Source organism: Scylla paramamosain, chromosome 14, assembly GCF_035594125.1.
Source record: "Scylla paramamosain isolate STU-SP2022 chromosome 14, ASM3559412v1, whole genome shotgun sequence".
NCBI lineage: Eukaryota > Metazoa > Arthropoda > Malacostraca > Decapoda > Portunidae > Scylla > Scylla paramamosain.
The window spans coordinates 23,527,423-23,542,422 of record NC_087164.1 but is presented as its reverse complement, the minus strand read 5'-3'; the positions used below and the strand labels follow the sequence as shown (position 1 = coordinate 23,542,422).

Genomic DNA, 15,000 nt, shown 5'->3' with positions numbered 1-15,000 from the left:
TACAGGAAGGGCAGTTTCGGGGCTCAAGCCCCACGGGCTGTTATCGTTGTGGCAAAGATTGTCGCAGTGACAAAAGGGGATGCCAGGCAATAGATAAAGTGTGTCGTAACTGCGGGAAAAGAGGGCATTTTGCGAGTGTATGTCAGCAGACAGTGAGGGAAACGACGAGGAGCTTCGAGGGAGTTCCTCAACTGTCTCTCCTCATCGCGGTGCAGGCCCGAGGCGGGGAGCCAGTGCCAGTGTATACCAGCTCTTATCAGGCGTATACACAAAGACGGTGACGGCACGACCTGCGCCCCAGGTGCTCATTACCGCCACACATCCCGCTGGAAGAGACAAGATTACGTGGACTCCTGACTCTGGGGCCGAAACGACCGTTATTGGCCTCGACACGGCAACACCTCCTTGGAATCCCGCCCTCCAGCTTGGCGCCCGCTGATGGTGATGGACTTTATGCTGCCGGTAATCACCCCCTCACCTGTGTAGGAACTTTCTCGTCGCACTTGCAACTGGGCGACAGGGAAGCTGAGACTGTTGTGAGCGTGGTGAAGGAGGTGAAGGGGGCGCTGCTTAGCTGGTACGATTCCATCGCTCTCGGAATCCTCCCCGAAGATTTTCCGGCTCAAATCCGACCGCTACGCAGGGAAGAACAGCGCACCGGCAACAGCTCCATCAAGTACCCGACCGCCTCGCAGCCACCTCTATCTACGCCCACAGAAGTGATCAGCTGGCCTCATTCCTACGACCCGCCACAGCAGCGTGCGGGGCACGCTGCTGCTGTGATCAAGGCCTTTCCCAGCGCCTTCGAAGCAAAGGAAGGTTTACGTGCAATGGCTGGTGGATCCATGGCCATCGAGTTGACAGACGACGCTGCTACTTCTGGTGACCTCGACCCTCTCCACTCAGCGGTCATCTCAGCGTTATCTGCCACCAATGAGGACGGCGTCCGCTTAGCACCACTCCAGGATCAGACTGTGGAAATGGTACGTGCCGCAGCAGCAAGAGACGGGGAGTACTGCTTGCTCAAGAACGTCATCATCGAGGGCTTCCTGATCATTGCCACGACCTCGATCACCGCTTGCGTACGTACTGGCCGGTGCGCAGTCTGCTGGCCGTAGACGACGACCTGGTGGTTTACGGGCCGAGGCTTCTTATTCCTCACAGCCTCCGCCGAGAAACACTAGAGCGACTCCATGACAGTCATCAGGGGATGGAGCGCACCAAGCGACGGGCCCGACAAACGGTGTACTGGCCTGGTATGGACAGAGACGTTGAGAACGTCGTTTCTGGATGCTCACTATGCCGTCCACTCCTACCAAGCCAAGCCAACGAACCTCTCTGGCAGGACACGGACACACCCAGCAGGGTGTTTGAGTCAGTTTCTGCAGACTACTTCCACGCAGCAGGCCGTACATACCTCGTGTATGTAGATCGCTTGTCTGGGTGGCCTCACGTGTCTGCATGCTCACGTCCAGCATCGGCTGATCAGCTCGTTCGTGTCCTTCGGGGTGTGTTCGCCGACACGGGCGTGCCTGTTCTCCTGAGGACTGACGGTGGACCGCAGTTCACTTCTTCATCGGTACGGCGCTTCCTGGCTCGATGGGGGTGGAGCATCGTGTATCTTCACCTCATTATCCACGCTCCAATGGTCACGCCGAGGCAGCGGTCAAGTCCGTGAAGAAGCTGATCCTCACGACCACACAGCAGGGACACCTGGACGAGGATGCGTTCGCTCGCGGGTTGCTGGAACTGCGCAACACTCCGAGGGCGGAAGGGCGATCACCAGCACAAGTCCTCTTCGGTCATCCTATGAGGTCCTGTGTCCCGGCTCATCATCGCTCATACGCTCAGCAGTGGCAGCGCGCTGCTGATGAGTGCGACGCCAAGGCAGAGCGACTGAGGAAGAAAGCGAAACTTCGCCACGACGCGTCCGCCCGTACTCTTCCTCTCCTGCACCTCGGTGGCCACGTCGACGTTCAAGATCACACGACAGGCCTCTGGGATCGCCTGGGTGTCATCGTGGCTGTTGGGCGAAGGAGAGACTACCTCATCAAGATGGGCAGCGGTCGCGTGATGTGGCGTAATAGAAGACACCTACGCCCACACAGACCTCTTGCTCCCCTTCCTGTCGAGCAGCACACCGCTCATGGCGGTGCAGCGCTTCAGCATCAGGGTCACGAGGAACACCACCATCCCGGCAGCCCGGAGCATCAGGGTAACGGGGCACACCGTGGCCGAGAGCAACCAGAGCGTCGAAGCAGCCGACAGCGTAGGGAGCCGAGACGACTGCAGGTGCGGTGGCACCGTAGCACCTACGATTAGTCGTACGTGTTCATTGTACGCTGTGTTTGTTTTGTGTATATGTACCGTGTTTTCTGTACTTCAATCATTGTAACTTTGTTTCATGTGTTACGGTAGCCATAACAAAGATAAGGAATCTTCCTTATGTCTCGGGGGAGGTGTGTGGTTGTTAGCTAGTTGTGTGAACGAGTGAATGAGCGAGACTTGTGTGAGGCATGAATACGTGTATGAGTGAACGAGCTAGGGCTTCAGTCATAAGTGTTAAGTTGAAGTGCGCGGCCTGGCGCCGGGAGATCACCTACCTCCAGCCTTCTGTTCACACCTTCTGTGAATAAACACCTGCACTGTTACCTGCGTTTCCTGTGCCCCTGCTGGTCAAGAGTCGAACAGAGAGAGAGAGAGAGAGAGAGAGAGAGAGAGAGAGAGAGAGAGAGAGAGAGAGAGAGAGAGAGAGAGAGAGAGAGAGAGAGCATATTCACTCTTACATGATGATAGATAATTAAATATTCTGCTTTTTTGTTACTTTTCTGTTACTTTTCAATTATTTTACATTATTCTCATTATTCATCTTCCCTTCTTACTCTTGCACCTGAATGCTCGCCACTTACTCGCACCTCACCCTTCCCTTCCCTCCCCTCCTCCACACCTGTGTCACGCAGGTGTGCACAGACAGGAAAGGCAATCAATCAGTCGGCGCTTTTTGCTGATGTTTTAAAGCGCTTCGGGTTTTCTAGAGCACTAATTTTAAAGGTCAGAGATGATTAGTGTTCTCATTGTTACTTTTCACATTAACTGGCTCACTGTTACACTTTTTTTTATAACATAATAACGTATAAATTTTTTAGACATGCACTACAGAGTCTAATATTTCTGCAGTGTAGCCATTATGAAATTAAACTCTTGTTCTCTCCTTTTTTTTTTTTTATCTTTTTTTCGCTCATTACATCATTATTTTAACTTCTTAACTGCTTAACAATTTTTATTTTTTTCATAATCACGTAGGATTTCTGATACATTTATTTATTTATTTATTTATTGTTTTTACTACAGTCTCGTAAATTGTTGTGTAGTTTTAACAGGCACAAAATAAACTTTTCTTTTAGTTTGTGTGTGTGTGTGTGTGTGTGTGTGTGTGTGTGTGTGTGTGTGTGTGTGTGTGTGTGCTTTCTCTCTCTCTCTTTGCGAACAATATTCCACGTTGCTTAGAATGAAAAAAAAGGAAAAAAAGTCACTAACTATAATTATGAGAGCTCTATTGGAAACCGGAATAATTTTTACTACAGCTTGTTAAGAGAAAAATATGAGAGAAAAAAATATTGAGATAAGACTCGGAAATTAATGCGAACGTAACTTTTTTTTCTTTTCTTTCTTTCCTTCTTTCTTTCTTTCTATTTCTTTCTTTCTTTCTTTCTTTTTTTTTTTTTTGCATTACTCAACACGTATACAAGTTAAACCCAGGCGGAGTGATTGGCAAGAAACAAGTTAAAGCTGCATAAATATACAAACGTGTCTCAGTGGATCGTGGGGTTCTCAGGGCGAGTGTCTGTAATGCTAGAAGTGAGATTTGCATGAAAGGATTGTGTTTGGCTTGTTTGCACCGACGGCATTTCCAGTTTTGAAGCTTTTTCGTAACTTTTGGCTCCCGATGAGGATATGTTTGGTAGCGATGCCTTTGAAGATGTGAAAGAAAGGAATGAAGTTAGAAAGGTTTAATTTTCACCAATCTCAGTTCTGTATTATTTTGTAACTGTATATTTTTTTGCGTAATTCATTTTCCGCCTAAATTCTTACCGTCTTGGCTTCTGTTTTATCCTCCTGTTTTGTTTGTTTGTCTGTTTATGTTCCTGCTGAGTTACTCTTTGTATTCATCTGCCTAATTCTACCTTTACCTGTTTCAGTTCATACCATCTTTCCTATTGTGTCCGTCTCTGTTCCTGTAATATAACTCTAAACATCTTTATTCCTGTCTATAAATGTACCCCTTCAGTTCTCGCTGCCTCGTCACATTCTGTCTTGTACGAGTATAATTCTGCCCTGCTCTGCTCTTGTCTGATTCAGCCTGTCTGCACCCGAAACTTATTCTGTAACCATCTCCTTCCGTGTCATCGTGCCACCTCCCCACTTCAATTTAACTCTTTCTCGTGCGCCCAGATCAGTCAAGTCCCCTTCCTAATAAGATTGGTTGCGTAACTGGGTCCGGAATCAAGTCCATCTCTTCACGCCAAGCTGCCGCCTCACTCCCCAACGTGTCCTTGTAAGGAGGAGAGAAACTTAACATTCCTGCTCGAATTATCCCCCGTCTCTCTTCCCCTTACAGAAAAACAAGGAAAATAAGCAGTAATGATGTGGTTTCGACTTGAGTGAGCCTGAATGCTGTAAAGGAGTCAGCGTCGTCACGGTCATTGCTATCATTATCAGCTCATTATATTCTTGGACCTAAAAATAAAGGATAGATGATTTTAATGTTAATGAAGGATGAATTATTGGAGTAGGTAAATGTTTAGGTTGTTACTGTATTATTGAACTAAAAACAAAAGGAAGAAATAAAAGAAAGAATAAGAAAGATATCGTTGAGTGAGTTTGAAGTATTTAGGTGAGAGAGAGAGAGAGAGAGAGAGAGAGAGAGAGAGAGAGAGAGAGAGAGAGAGAGAGAGAGAGAGAGAGAGATGATAATGTCAATGTTAATGTAGGTTGAAGTATTGAATAATTTAGCTTATCAGGTAGTTAAATGTCTTCGCTGTGTTGCGTGTTGTTTGGTTGAGTGAATGCCTGTCATAATGAATAAAACTTTTGGTGCATTCATTACTTATTTATTCATATATTTATTATTCATTCATGTATACACACACACACACACACACACACACACACACACACACACACACACGAGAAAAGAAAGAAAAGAACACGTTTAATTTTCGCTCTACTGAAAAAAAAAACTACGATAGGAAGATTTTTATGGTGTTTTCAGTTCAGTTTAGCTTTGGTGTCTTCATATTTTTCTTTTGTAACAGCAGAAGTCGTAGGAAATGTTAGGGAGGGGCAGAAAAGAGGCAGGAAGTTCTCTCTCTCTCTCTCTCTCTCTCTCTCTCTCTCTCTCTCTCTCTCTCTCTCTCTCTCTCTCTCTCTCTCTCTCTCTCTCGTTTTCACAATGTTCCGTCGTTCGTGACGCTACATTTTTCATTTTTCCTCTTTTCTCCTTTATTTTTTTCCTCCCAAGTCTCCATCATCGTAATATACAACCAGTTTTTCCTCTTTTATTTCGTCATTTGTTTTACTTTTCCTCCTCGTGTTCCGTCAGCAAAATGTACATGGTTTTCCCTTTTTTTCCCTCCTTTTTCCCTTCAATTTCCCTCAAACATTCACTATAATACAGTCAAATACTGTCATTTCTTTCCCTTGTACCCTGATTTCCCTTTCCCTTGAGCTTTCCATCCATCACCATAATGTACATTCAATTTTTTTTTCCTTGTTTTCTTCCCCCCACCCCTTTTTCCCCCCCTTTGCAACCTTCCATCATTATAATACATGTTTAATTTTTATCATCCAACCATCCACTCCTCCTCCCATTTTTCTCCCTTCACGGTTAACTAAAATCATAATAATACTCATCGCTTCACGTCAGTCTTCATATTCCCGTTTGGACTGACTGACAGCTGACCTCCCTTGCTGTGGCTGCTGCTGTTTAATGCTGGTCTCGTTGTTGATGGCTTAATGCAGCGTTTTTCAAGCGTGTCAGGACTCGCTTGTCTGACCTTTTTTTTTTTTTTTTAATTGTGTATGTCCTGCCATCGTGTCATCATCAGAGAGAGAGAGAGAGAGAGAGAGAGAGAGAGAGAGAGAGAGGTGTTTTTGGGGTCGTTTATAAAAAGGAGAAAGAGGAGGAAAGTGGAGGAGGAGGAGGATAATGAAGTACAAGAGAAAAGAAGAAAAAAGAAAATATTGGTTTTTGTTTCACTACGTAAGAGTTTTGTCTTCCTGTTTTGCACTTGAATTAAATGTTGAAGTGGTTATTTATGCAGGGAAAAATGTAATTATCATTTCTCCACTCCCTCTTCCTCTTCTGCATTAAAATCTCTTAAAAAACAACAACTACACAACGACATTTGAATAGAGTGCTATTTTATCACATGCAGTATAAAGAACCTCAAATTTCATGTCCCGTTTCTCAATATACCTTTCCATTTCCTCAGGTATGGTGTCCGGTGCCTGCATGCCTGACTGCTGACGAGGCTGGGAAGGTCTGTAACACACCCACTGGCCACGCTATTGCCATCTATAACTCTCCCTTAGAAAAGTTAGAGGATGTAAACCATATCTCTGAGGAGCGTCAAGTGCGGTCTTTCATCTGCCACACACCCCGCCGTCTTGCTCAAGTGGGACAGTTACTGCTCGCCTTTCAGAACGACTTGTAACGATTGACTGACGAGAGAGAAGGAGGGGAAGGAGCCTTGAGTAGATGGGGTGCAGTACTACATTCCTCTCTCTCTCTCTCTCTCTCTCTCTCTCTCTCTCTCTCTCTCTCTCTCTCTCTCTCTCTCTCTCTCTCTCTCTCTCTCTCTCTCTCTCTCTCTCTCTCTCTCTCTCTCTCTCGTTTATCTCCCTCGGTGGGCGTGGAGCAGGGAAGGGCCGCCCACTGAAGCACCATTATCTGTGTTTATCAATATTCATCTGACGGCCGCCTCAACAAGCCCGCTAATGATGCGCCGTGTTCCCGGGGACAGGTATGTTAATAGAGAGGGATGGGGCGGCCGCGCGTCCCGTCACCTGCACGTCTAATTGATCAGCTAGCCAGGTAAGGGCGGGGAAGGGAGGGTAAGGGAGACGAGAGAGAGAGAGAGAGAGAGAGAGAGAGAGAGAGAGAGAGAGAGAGAGAGAGAGAGAGAGAGAGAGAGAGAGAGAGAGAGAGAGAGAGAGAATGTGTTTGAACGTATCTTTAGCGGTGACTTGAAAATTAGTGATTGGTTTGGAGGTGACGAAAAGGATAAAAGGTGTTAGCAGTTGTATGTGTGTATGTGTGAGGTGTTAGAGAGAGAGAGAGAGAGAGAGAGAGAGAGAGAGAGAGAGAGAGAGAGAGAGAGAGTGTCCTTTGCGTCACCGTGCACATCGCTGCTTCTTGTCACCGCCACGCTCGCTCCGCCCGTCTCAGGTTCCCCCAAGTTTGAGTTGGTCGATGTTAAATTTATTTCACAAGTTGCGAGACCTGCATCATGTCCCCACGTAATGCTGGAGACGTGGTAGTTTGTTGCCAAGTTTGTAAATAACCTTGGAGGAGGAGGAGGAGGAGGAGGAGAAAGAAGAAAATAGAGTTTCCTATCCATTTTACAATATTTACTCTTGACATAAAAGAAAAAATATCTAAAATAAGTGCAAAGACAATAAATAAAATCTCTTCAGAATCACACGAGACACAGTAAGAAAATAAAGGTCGTTAGAACACAAAGACAGAAAGAGCGAAGTGGTGAAACACACGCAAGACAAGACATAAAGTTTAGGTAATGCATGTAGGAACAAAAGACAAAGGAAAGACAAAGTGGTGTTTTCATGTTGTTTATTTGCGGTGGTGGTCAGTGCTTCCTTTTGTGCCGTGTGTGTGTGTGGCTGGCTGGCTGGCTGGCGAAGTGACGGGGTGGTTAACTGGCTGGGTGACTGGTTAACTAATTGGCTGGGTGACTGGTTAACTAATTGGCTGGGTGACTGGTTAGCTGATTGGCTGGGTGACTGGTTAACTAATTGGCTGGGTGACTGGTTAATTGATTGGCTGGGTGAGTGGTTAACTTAATGGCTGACTGGTTAATTGGCTGGTTAACTGGTTGTTTGACTGCTTAACTGACCGACTGACTGGTTAACTGACACTAACTGGTTGGTTGACTGACAGACTGACTTGTTAGCTACAGATTGGGTAGATGGGTAGTAGCTTGACTGAATAAACGATCGTCTGGCTAACTAGTTGACTGATTAGAGTTGACTGATCCTTATGGCCTGCTAGCTAATTAGTTAACTGACTGCTTGATTGACGTGTTTGTCTGCTAATTAGCTAACTGTGTGCTGGCGGAAGAGCTGGTGTCCATGTTCCCATCATTAGCAGCAGTGGTGGTAGAAGTCACGGTAGCAGTAGTAATAGTAGTAGCAGTAGTAATAGTAGTAGTAGCAGTAGCAATTGTAGTAGCAAGCGATTAAACAACAACACGAGGCATTCCTAGCCCTTCATTGCTGCTCCCCTCTCCATTTCCTTCCCTGCACACCATTCCCTTCCTCACCATCACCCTGCACCCTTAATTTACCCTGATCACGTTGGGTGGGTGGGTGTGGGTCTGTCGTTGTGGATGAATAGGGAAAGTGAGGATGGCTGGGGAAGGGAAGAATGAGATAGGTGGAAAATATGGGGAAGATGAGTGTAGACAAGGGTAAGAAGAGATATGGGAAGCTAGAAGGGAGGAAGGAATAGAAATGGAAGGATGGAAGGAAGAAGAGGGGGAAGTAAAAGAAATAGCGGTTTGAAAGAAAGAAAAAGACAGGAGTTGGATAAAGAAGGTCAAGTTTGCAAGGAAGGAGTTGAAAAAGGAAGAAATGAGGAAGAAGTTAAAGAATGGGGAAAAGAAAAAAAGGAAGGAAAGAAGGAAGGAAGAAAGAAAGAAAGAGGATAGGACTAAAAAGATTTAAAAAAATAAATAAACAACACAGAAAAATAAAGAAGAGAAAAGGAGGAAAACACAGAAAATTAAGAAAAAAAGTTAAGGAATCAAGGAAAAAAGAAAAAATGTGAACCAGATAAATAAAGAAAAAGAAAAAGAAGAAAAAGAGAAAAAAATAGAGAACTTTTAAGCATATTATTGAGAACGAAAGGCAAAGAAAATTAGGAACCAGAGAGAGAGAGAGAGAGAGAGAGAGAGAGAGAGAGAGAGAGAGAGAGAGAGAGAGAGAGAGAGAGAGAGAGAGAGAGAGAGAGAGAGAGAGAGAGAGGTGTAAAGTTTTATGGAGTGTTAACAAATCCGGCGTCCTGTCCTGGTGTTAATATAATCCTAACTATTGATGCGACTATCTGAATTGCTGGTGTGTTTCTACTTTACAACCTGGCCAAACTCTCTCTCTCTCTCTCTCTCTCTCTCTCTCTCTCTCTCTCTCTCTCTCTCTCTCTCTCTCTCTCTCTCTCTCTCTCTCTCTCTCTCTCTCTGACGTGTTTGTTTCTGTTTTCTTTTTTTATTCTTTCTTAATCTTATTTTTCTGCTTTCTGTTTTTTTTTTTTATCCTTCTTTATCCCGTGATTTAATTTACTTCTTCCTGTTTGTCTGTCGTTCTTTGTCTTTTTTCTTTTTCTTTTTCTTTTCTTATCTTTTTCTCTTCCTCCTTTCTTTCCTGTATTCTTTCCCATTATTCCTCACTTTCCCTTCCTCCCTTCCTTCCTTCCTTCCTTCCTTCCTTCCTTCCTTCCTTCCTTCCTTCCTTCCTTCCTTCCTTCCTTCCTTCCTTCCTTCCTTCCTTCCTTCCTTCCTTCCTTCCTTCCTTCCTTCCTTCCTTCCTTCCTTCCTTCCTTCCTTCCTCTCTTCTCTGCCTTTCCTCCTGCACCAGAGAGAGAGAGAGAGAGAGAGAGAGAGAGAGAGAGAGAGAGAGAGAGAGAGAGAGAGAGAGAGAGGAATTCTAATAGTAATTGACTTTCCTGCTATTTCCCGGTATTTTAATTGTGTTTGTTGCGCGTGTGTTTGATCTTGTCTCGTTAATTTCAGAGTTTGTTATATAATTTGCGCCTGAAGTTATGATTTGTCAGCTTGTTCGGGTGTGGCAGGTGTGTTTAGGTCACGTGTGTGCTGTATTGCAGAGAGAGAGAGAGAGAGAGAGAGAGAGAGAGAGAGAGAGAGAGAGAGAGAGAGAGAGAGAGAGAGTGTGTTTAACCCTTTCGCCGTGATGTATAAGTATTTACTCGGCTAGAAGCAAAAATGTATTGAGTATTTATAAGCATCTGTAAGAAAGAAGGGCATAAAAAAGACTAGATTTTGCAGTTTCTAGCCAGTGCAGTGGTTGGACGTGGCTGTAGAACAAGAAAAGATGGCTTAGACTGGCTAGTGATTAAGGAAAACTCGTACCAAATAACTGTGAAAGAGTTGAATTGAAAAAAAAAAAAGTTACAAGAATGTGCAGAGAGAAAGTTGTTTAATTAAAAAAAAAGAAAAAAAAACATTAATCACACACTCACTGATTTAAATTAATGATCTCTTCCTGAAGCTTCAAAGACAAATAATTAAGAACACGAGAACTTAGTAAGGCAAGCTGGTAGAAGCCATTTGACTACCGCCTTATATAAAACCCTTATATAAAACACAGCATATAATTTAAAGAGTGAATTATTATCAGTACGTGTTTTGAGGCAGTAACCTTCATTACCGTAAAACTATTTTCACTGTGGGGAGGGAACGACCGCTGTGCTGTTACTTAATGATGTGATAGTTGATGTAAGGCTTGGCAGGCAGTGTATTGACAGCGGCCACGTAATGATTCTCGTGTGTCATTACCACATCATTAAGTTAGAGTGATTAACACCCTTCATCAGGTATGTATTTATTAATCTGATGAAGGTGGGAAAAAAAAATATATATAACAGTAACCGTGTAATTATAAGCCCGGACACTCTCTCTCTCTCTCTCTTAGCTTTAATAATGGCAAAAAATCACGTATATTCAGAAGCAGTAGTCGTGGTTAGGAACATTGACGATAATCTCTCGCCCTGCAATCATAATCCAGCAAAGGGCACCCACGACTTGATATTCTGGTGCTTTTTCTATATTGATTATAATGCGCGCCGCCTCTGTTATCAAAGTCAAGATTTTTTTTTTGTGATAATTACGTGTATATGATGACAAAATTATATCCTCACCCCCCTTTTTTTTTTTTTTCTTTCCTTTTTTTCCCTCCTTTTACGTGTGTGCGTGTGCGTGTGTGTGTTCATGCATGTTGATTTTTAAAAGTATGCAATCACAAACCACTTATAAGTAATTTGTTTGCCTCCGTGTCGCCTCAAGTCTGGATTACATAATTGCCCACGACGCGTTAAGCTATAATTGTTGTATCCTGCCGCCTGTTTGCATGGCGTGGACGTTATTTAGGCGTGTGTGTGTGTGTGTGTGTGTGATTATTAATTTGTTTTGTGACGGTAGTTCGTGTAGTGACGGTGTTTTTTTTTGGCTTTTGATAGCAAACAGCGCGCGGCGAAACTTGTTCTTGACATGTGCCAGAAATTTGGGCGTGTTTTTCGTGTTTTGAGAGAGAGAGAGAGAGAGAGAGAGAGAGAGAGAGAGAGAGAGAGAGAGAGAGAGAGAGAGAGAGAGAGAGAGCAAATGTTGGTAAATAAATGAATAGTTAACTCTGTGGGTAGACATATGAATACATAGTTTGGCATATGAATATAAAGATTAACATGTAGATGAACGAATAGATGCTTAGATGAATATATAGCCATTAATACTGACATTAATTATATACGTAGATGAATAGATATATACAAATAGATAGATGAATACATAGATATATAGATACATAGATGAATTTAGACAGAGATACAAGGATAGATTAAAAAAAAAAACATATCCAGAGAGAGAGAGAGAGAGAGAGAGAGAGAGAGAGAGAGAGAGAGAGAGAGAGAGAGTGAGTGTTTGCAAGTCACCAAGTTCGTGTATATAACTTGGTCGACGGCTGTATTGGTCTACAGAACTTACCATAATACGAGATGCTGCCGACTTGACGTGACTCAGGCAAATAAAGAGGAAGAGGAGGAGGAGGGAAGGAAGGAAGGAGGTAAAACGAAATGGAGAGGACGAAGAATGAGAATGAAAGGTGGGAAGTTGCAAGGAAGAGGAGAGGAAGAAAGGAAGGAAGATGAAAGAAAATAATGGCGACGAAGAATGAGGAAGAGAAAAGGAAGGAAGGAAAAAAGCAAAGAAAAATAATAATAATAAGGAGGAGGAGGAGAGGGGGAAAAGGAGTAGAGGGGTAACGCAAGTAAGATAGAGAAAAGTGAAGAAAGGAAGGGAGGAAGAGGTAAAAGAAATGAAAAAAAATAAGAGGGAGAATACGAGAAATTTAAAAAAGAACTACGAATTGGCAACAGAAAGAAGGAGGAAGAGGAGAGAGCAATAAAAGACAAGTTAAGGAGATCAAGCGGATAAAGAGATAGAAAAATGAAAAAAATAATAACAAATGGGAAAAAAATTTGACAAGAAAAGAAAAAAACAAGAGAAAAATAAAGATAAATGAAAGAAACTTAGAGAAAACTGGAAGTGAACAAGAGAAGTAAGGAAGAGAAAGAGGAAGAGGGAGAAAGGGAGATAAAGATGTAAATGAGATTGACGATAGAGAAGGAGAAAAAAAGAGAACCAGTGTCAGAAGATGAAAAGAAGAAAACTTAGAGCGAAAAAAAAAAGAAATGCTGGAAGGAAGAAAAAAGCGAAGGAGAATGGAAATGAGAAAGGAGGAGAAGGAAGAAGAAGAAGAAGAAGAAGAAGAAGAAGAAGAAGAGCAGGAGCAGGAGGAGAGAGAATATTGTTGAAGAAAGGAAAAGAAAGAGACAGAGACCAAAAAGAAAAAAAAAGCAAAGAATGTTGGTGAGAGAGAGAGAGAGAGAGAGAGAGAGAGAGAGAGAGAGAGAGAGAGAGAGAGAGAGAGAGAGAGAGAGAGAGAGAGAGAGAGAGGTGGCAGACGTGAATTCTCAGGAAGGAAGGAGGGAAAAAGGAAGAAAGGAAGGAAGAATAAATGGAGAGAAGTGTACCGTGATAAAAATAAAAAAAAGAGAAAGAAAGTGAATTTGGATGAAGTGAGGAAAGAAAGGAAGTATTTTACGAGGCGAGGGAAGAGAGAGAGAGAGAGAGAGAGAGAGAGAGAGAGAGAGAGAGAGAGAGAGAGAGAGAGAGAGAGAGAGAGAGAGAGAGAGAGAGATTCCGTTCGCTTGAAACTTTACGCCAAACTGGAGTCTGAAAATTAACTGAGCAATCTTCTCTCTCTCTCTCTCTCTCTCTCTCTCTCTCTCTCTCTCTCTCTCTCTCTCTCTCTCTCTCTCTCTCTCTCTCTCTCTCTCTGGTCGTTGAGTGCATGACTTGCTCAAAAATTCGTGAAGGAACATAACCATACATAACTGTGTGTGTGTGTGTGTGTGTGTGTGTGTGTGTGTGTGTGTGTTCCTCCATTCTTTATTCCAGTTTCTATGTCCGTGTTCTGGTTTTCGTTTTTTTCTTTTTCTTTTTCTTTTTCTTTTCTTTTTTCTTTTTTTTTTATTCCGTGTTCTCCTTCACGTCTTTCTTTTTTTCAGTTAATCTTCTTTTCCTTTTTTTTTTTTTTTTTTTTGTCTTGTTCTCGTTTTCTTTTTTCTTGGCTTTTTTTCGCTTTCCTTTTTCTTACACATATTTTCTTGCTTCTTTGTCCGCGTTCTAGTTTAAGGCTTCATATTTTTTTTTCTCTTTTTTTGCCGTTGTTGTTGTTGTTGTTGTTGTTGTTGTTGTTGTTGTTGTTGTTCATTTTCTCCTCCTTTTTCTCCTCCTCCTCCTCCTCCTCCTTCCGTGCCGCTAACCACCTCCTCACCCTGTCTTTTTCTCTCATATTAAGGAAATGATCCTCAATTTTTAACCGCCCCTCGTGCGCCTTCCTCCTCCTCCTCCTCCTCCTCCTCCTCCTCCTCCTCCTCCTCCTCCTCCTCCTCTTCCTCTTCCTCGACTAGTCCCTTCCTCCTTCACTCCTCAGCAAAATTGGTCGTCATTAATGTATAATTACAACGAGGAGAGGAAGAGGAAGACGAGGAGGAGGAGGAGGAGGAGGAGGAGGAGGAGGAGGGAAAAGAAAGGATAAAAGGAGAAGGGAAGATAATGTAACTATTTTTTTGCTCGGCGTTTTTACAATTTTTTTTTTTTTCACAAGATTATTATTATTTTTTTTCTTCGTGATATTAAAACGTTATAGAAAGGTGTTGAAAGGAAAGTCACTGTATTTATTCTTATTACTAACAGGTGTCACATGAAGACTTCCTTTCTGTTTTGCCCCGCGCTGAGGTGTATTGTAATAATAGTTACCATCGCTCACCTCAGCTACTTGTTATACGTGTAGTGCTTACCTGTGTTCCTCCTTAATTAATCCCGTACATGCTTACCTGTGCACCTGCGTAACTGTCTACACGCTACCTCACCTGACCGCCTTGATTTGGCTTACATGACCTGACCTTGCCGCATCTGAACTTAGCTATTGTTAATTCTACCTTAACTTACCTTAACTTAACCTTACCTTTAGTGTTTACGTTTAACTTAATTTGATTTGATCTTAGTTTAGCTTAAAATAGACTAACTTAAATTTTCGTTATTCTTACTTCACCTTATCTTGCTTCATTTTCCCTTGTGTTATCTTATCTCTTGCCATGCCTTGCCTTTCTTATTTTATCGTATATTCCTGCCACACCTTGCATAATACAGCATGACGTAACGTTACCTTAGTTTGGTCCATCTTGGTCCACATAGCATAGCCTTATCTTACCTGTCTACCTAACTGTCTTTCCTACTTACATTCTTACTGTCTGACTTACTGACTGACTTAATACAACGGGTACTTACTTATTTAATTGCTTGCTTTTTCCCTGCGTTCTTTCTTAATTACATTTTACGTATTATTCAACGTATTTATCTACTCATTCTCATCCCAGCAGCTATCCACCGCACCCACATCTGTTCTACT

The 15,000-nt window shown here is 43.1% G+C and overlaps 1 protein-coding gene across 1 annotated transcript in view; it reads left to right on the top strand.

The window, feature by feature from the left end:
- LOC135107046 (autism susceptibility gene 2 protein homolog) overlaps positions 1-15,000 on the top strand; it is a 194,311-nt gene that overhangs the window by 28,707 nt on the left and 150,604 nt on the right. The window contains exon 2 of the mRNA XM_064016636.1: positions 6,495-6,542. The gene's annotated coding sequence lies outside the window, so the exon portion shown is untranslated. The remainder of the gene's footprint in view (positions 1-6,494; positions 6,543-15,000) is intronic.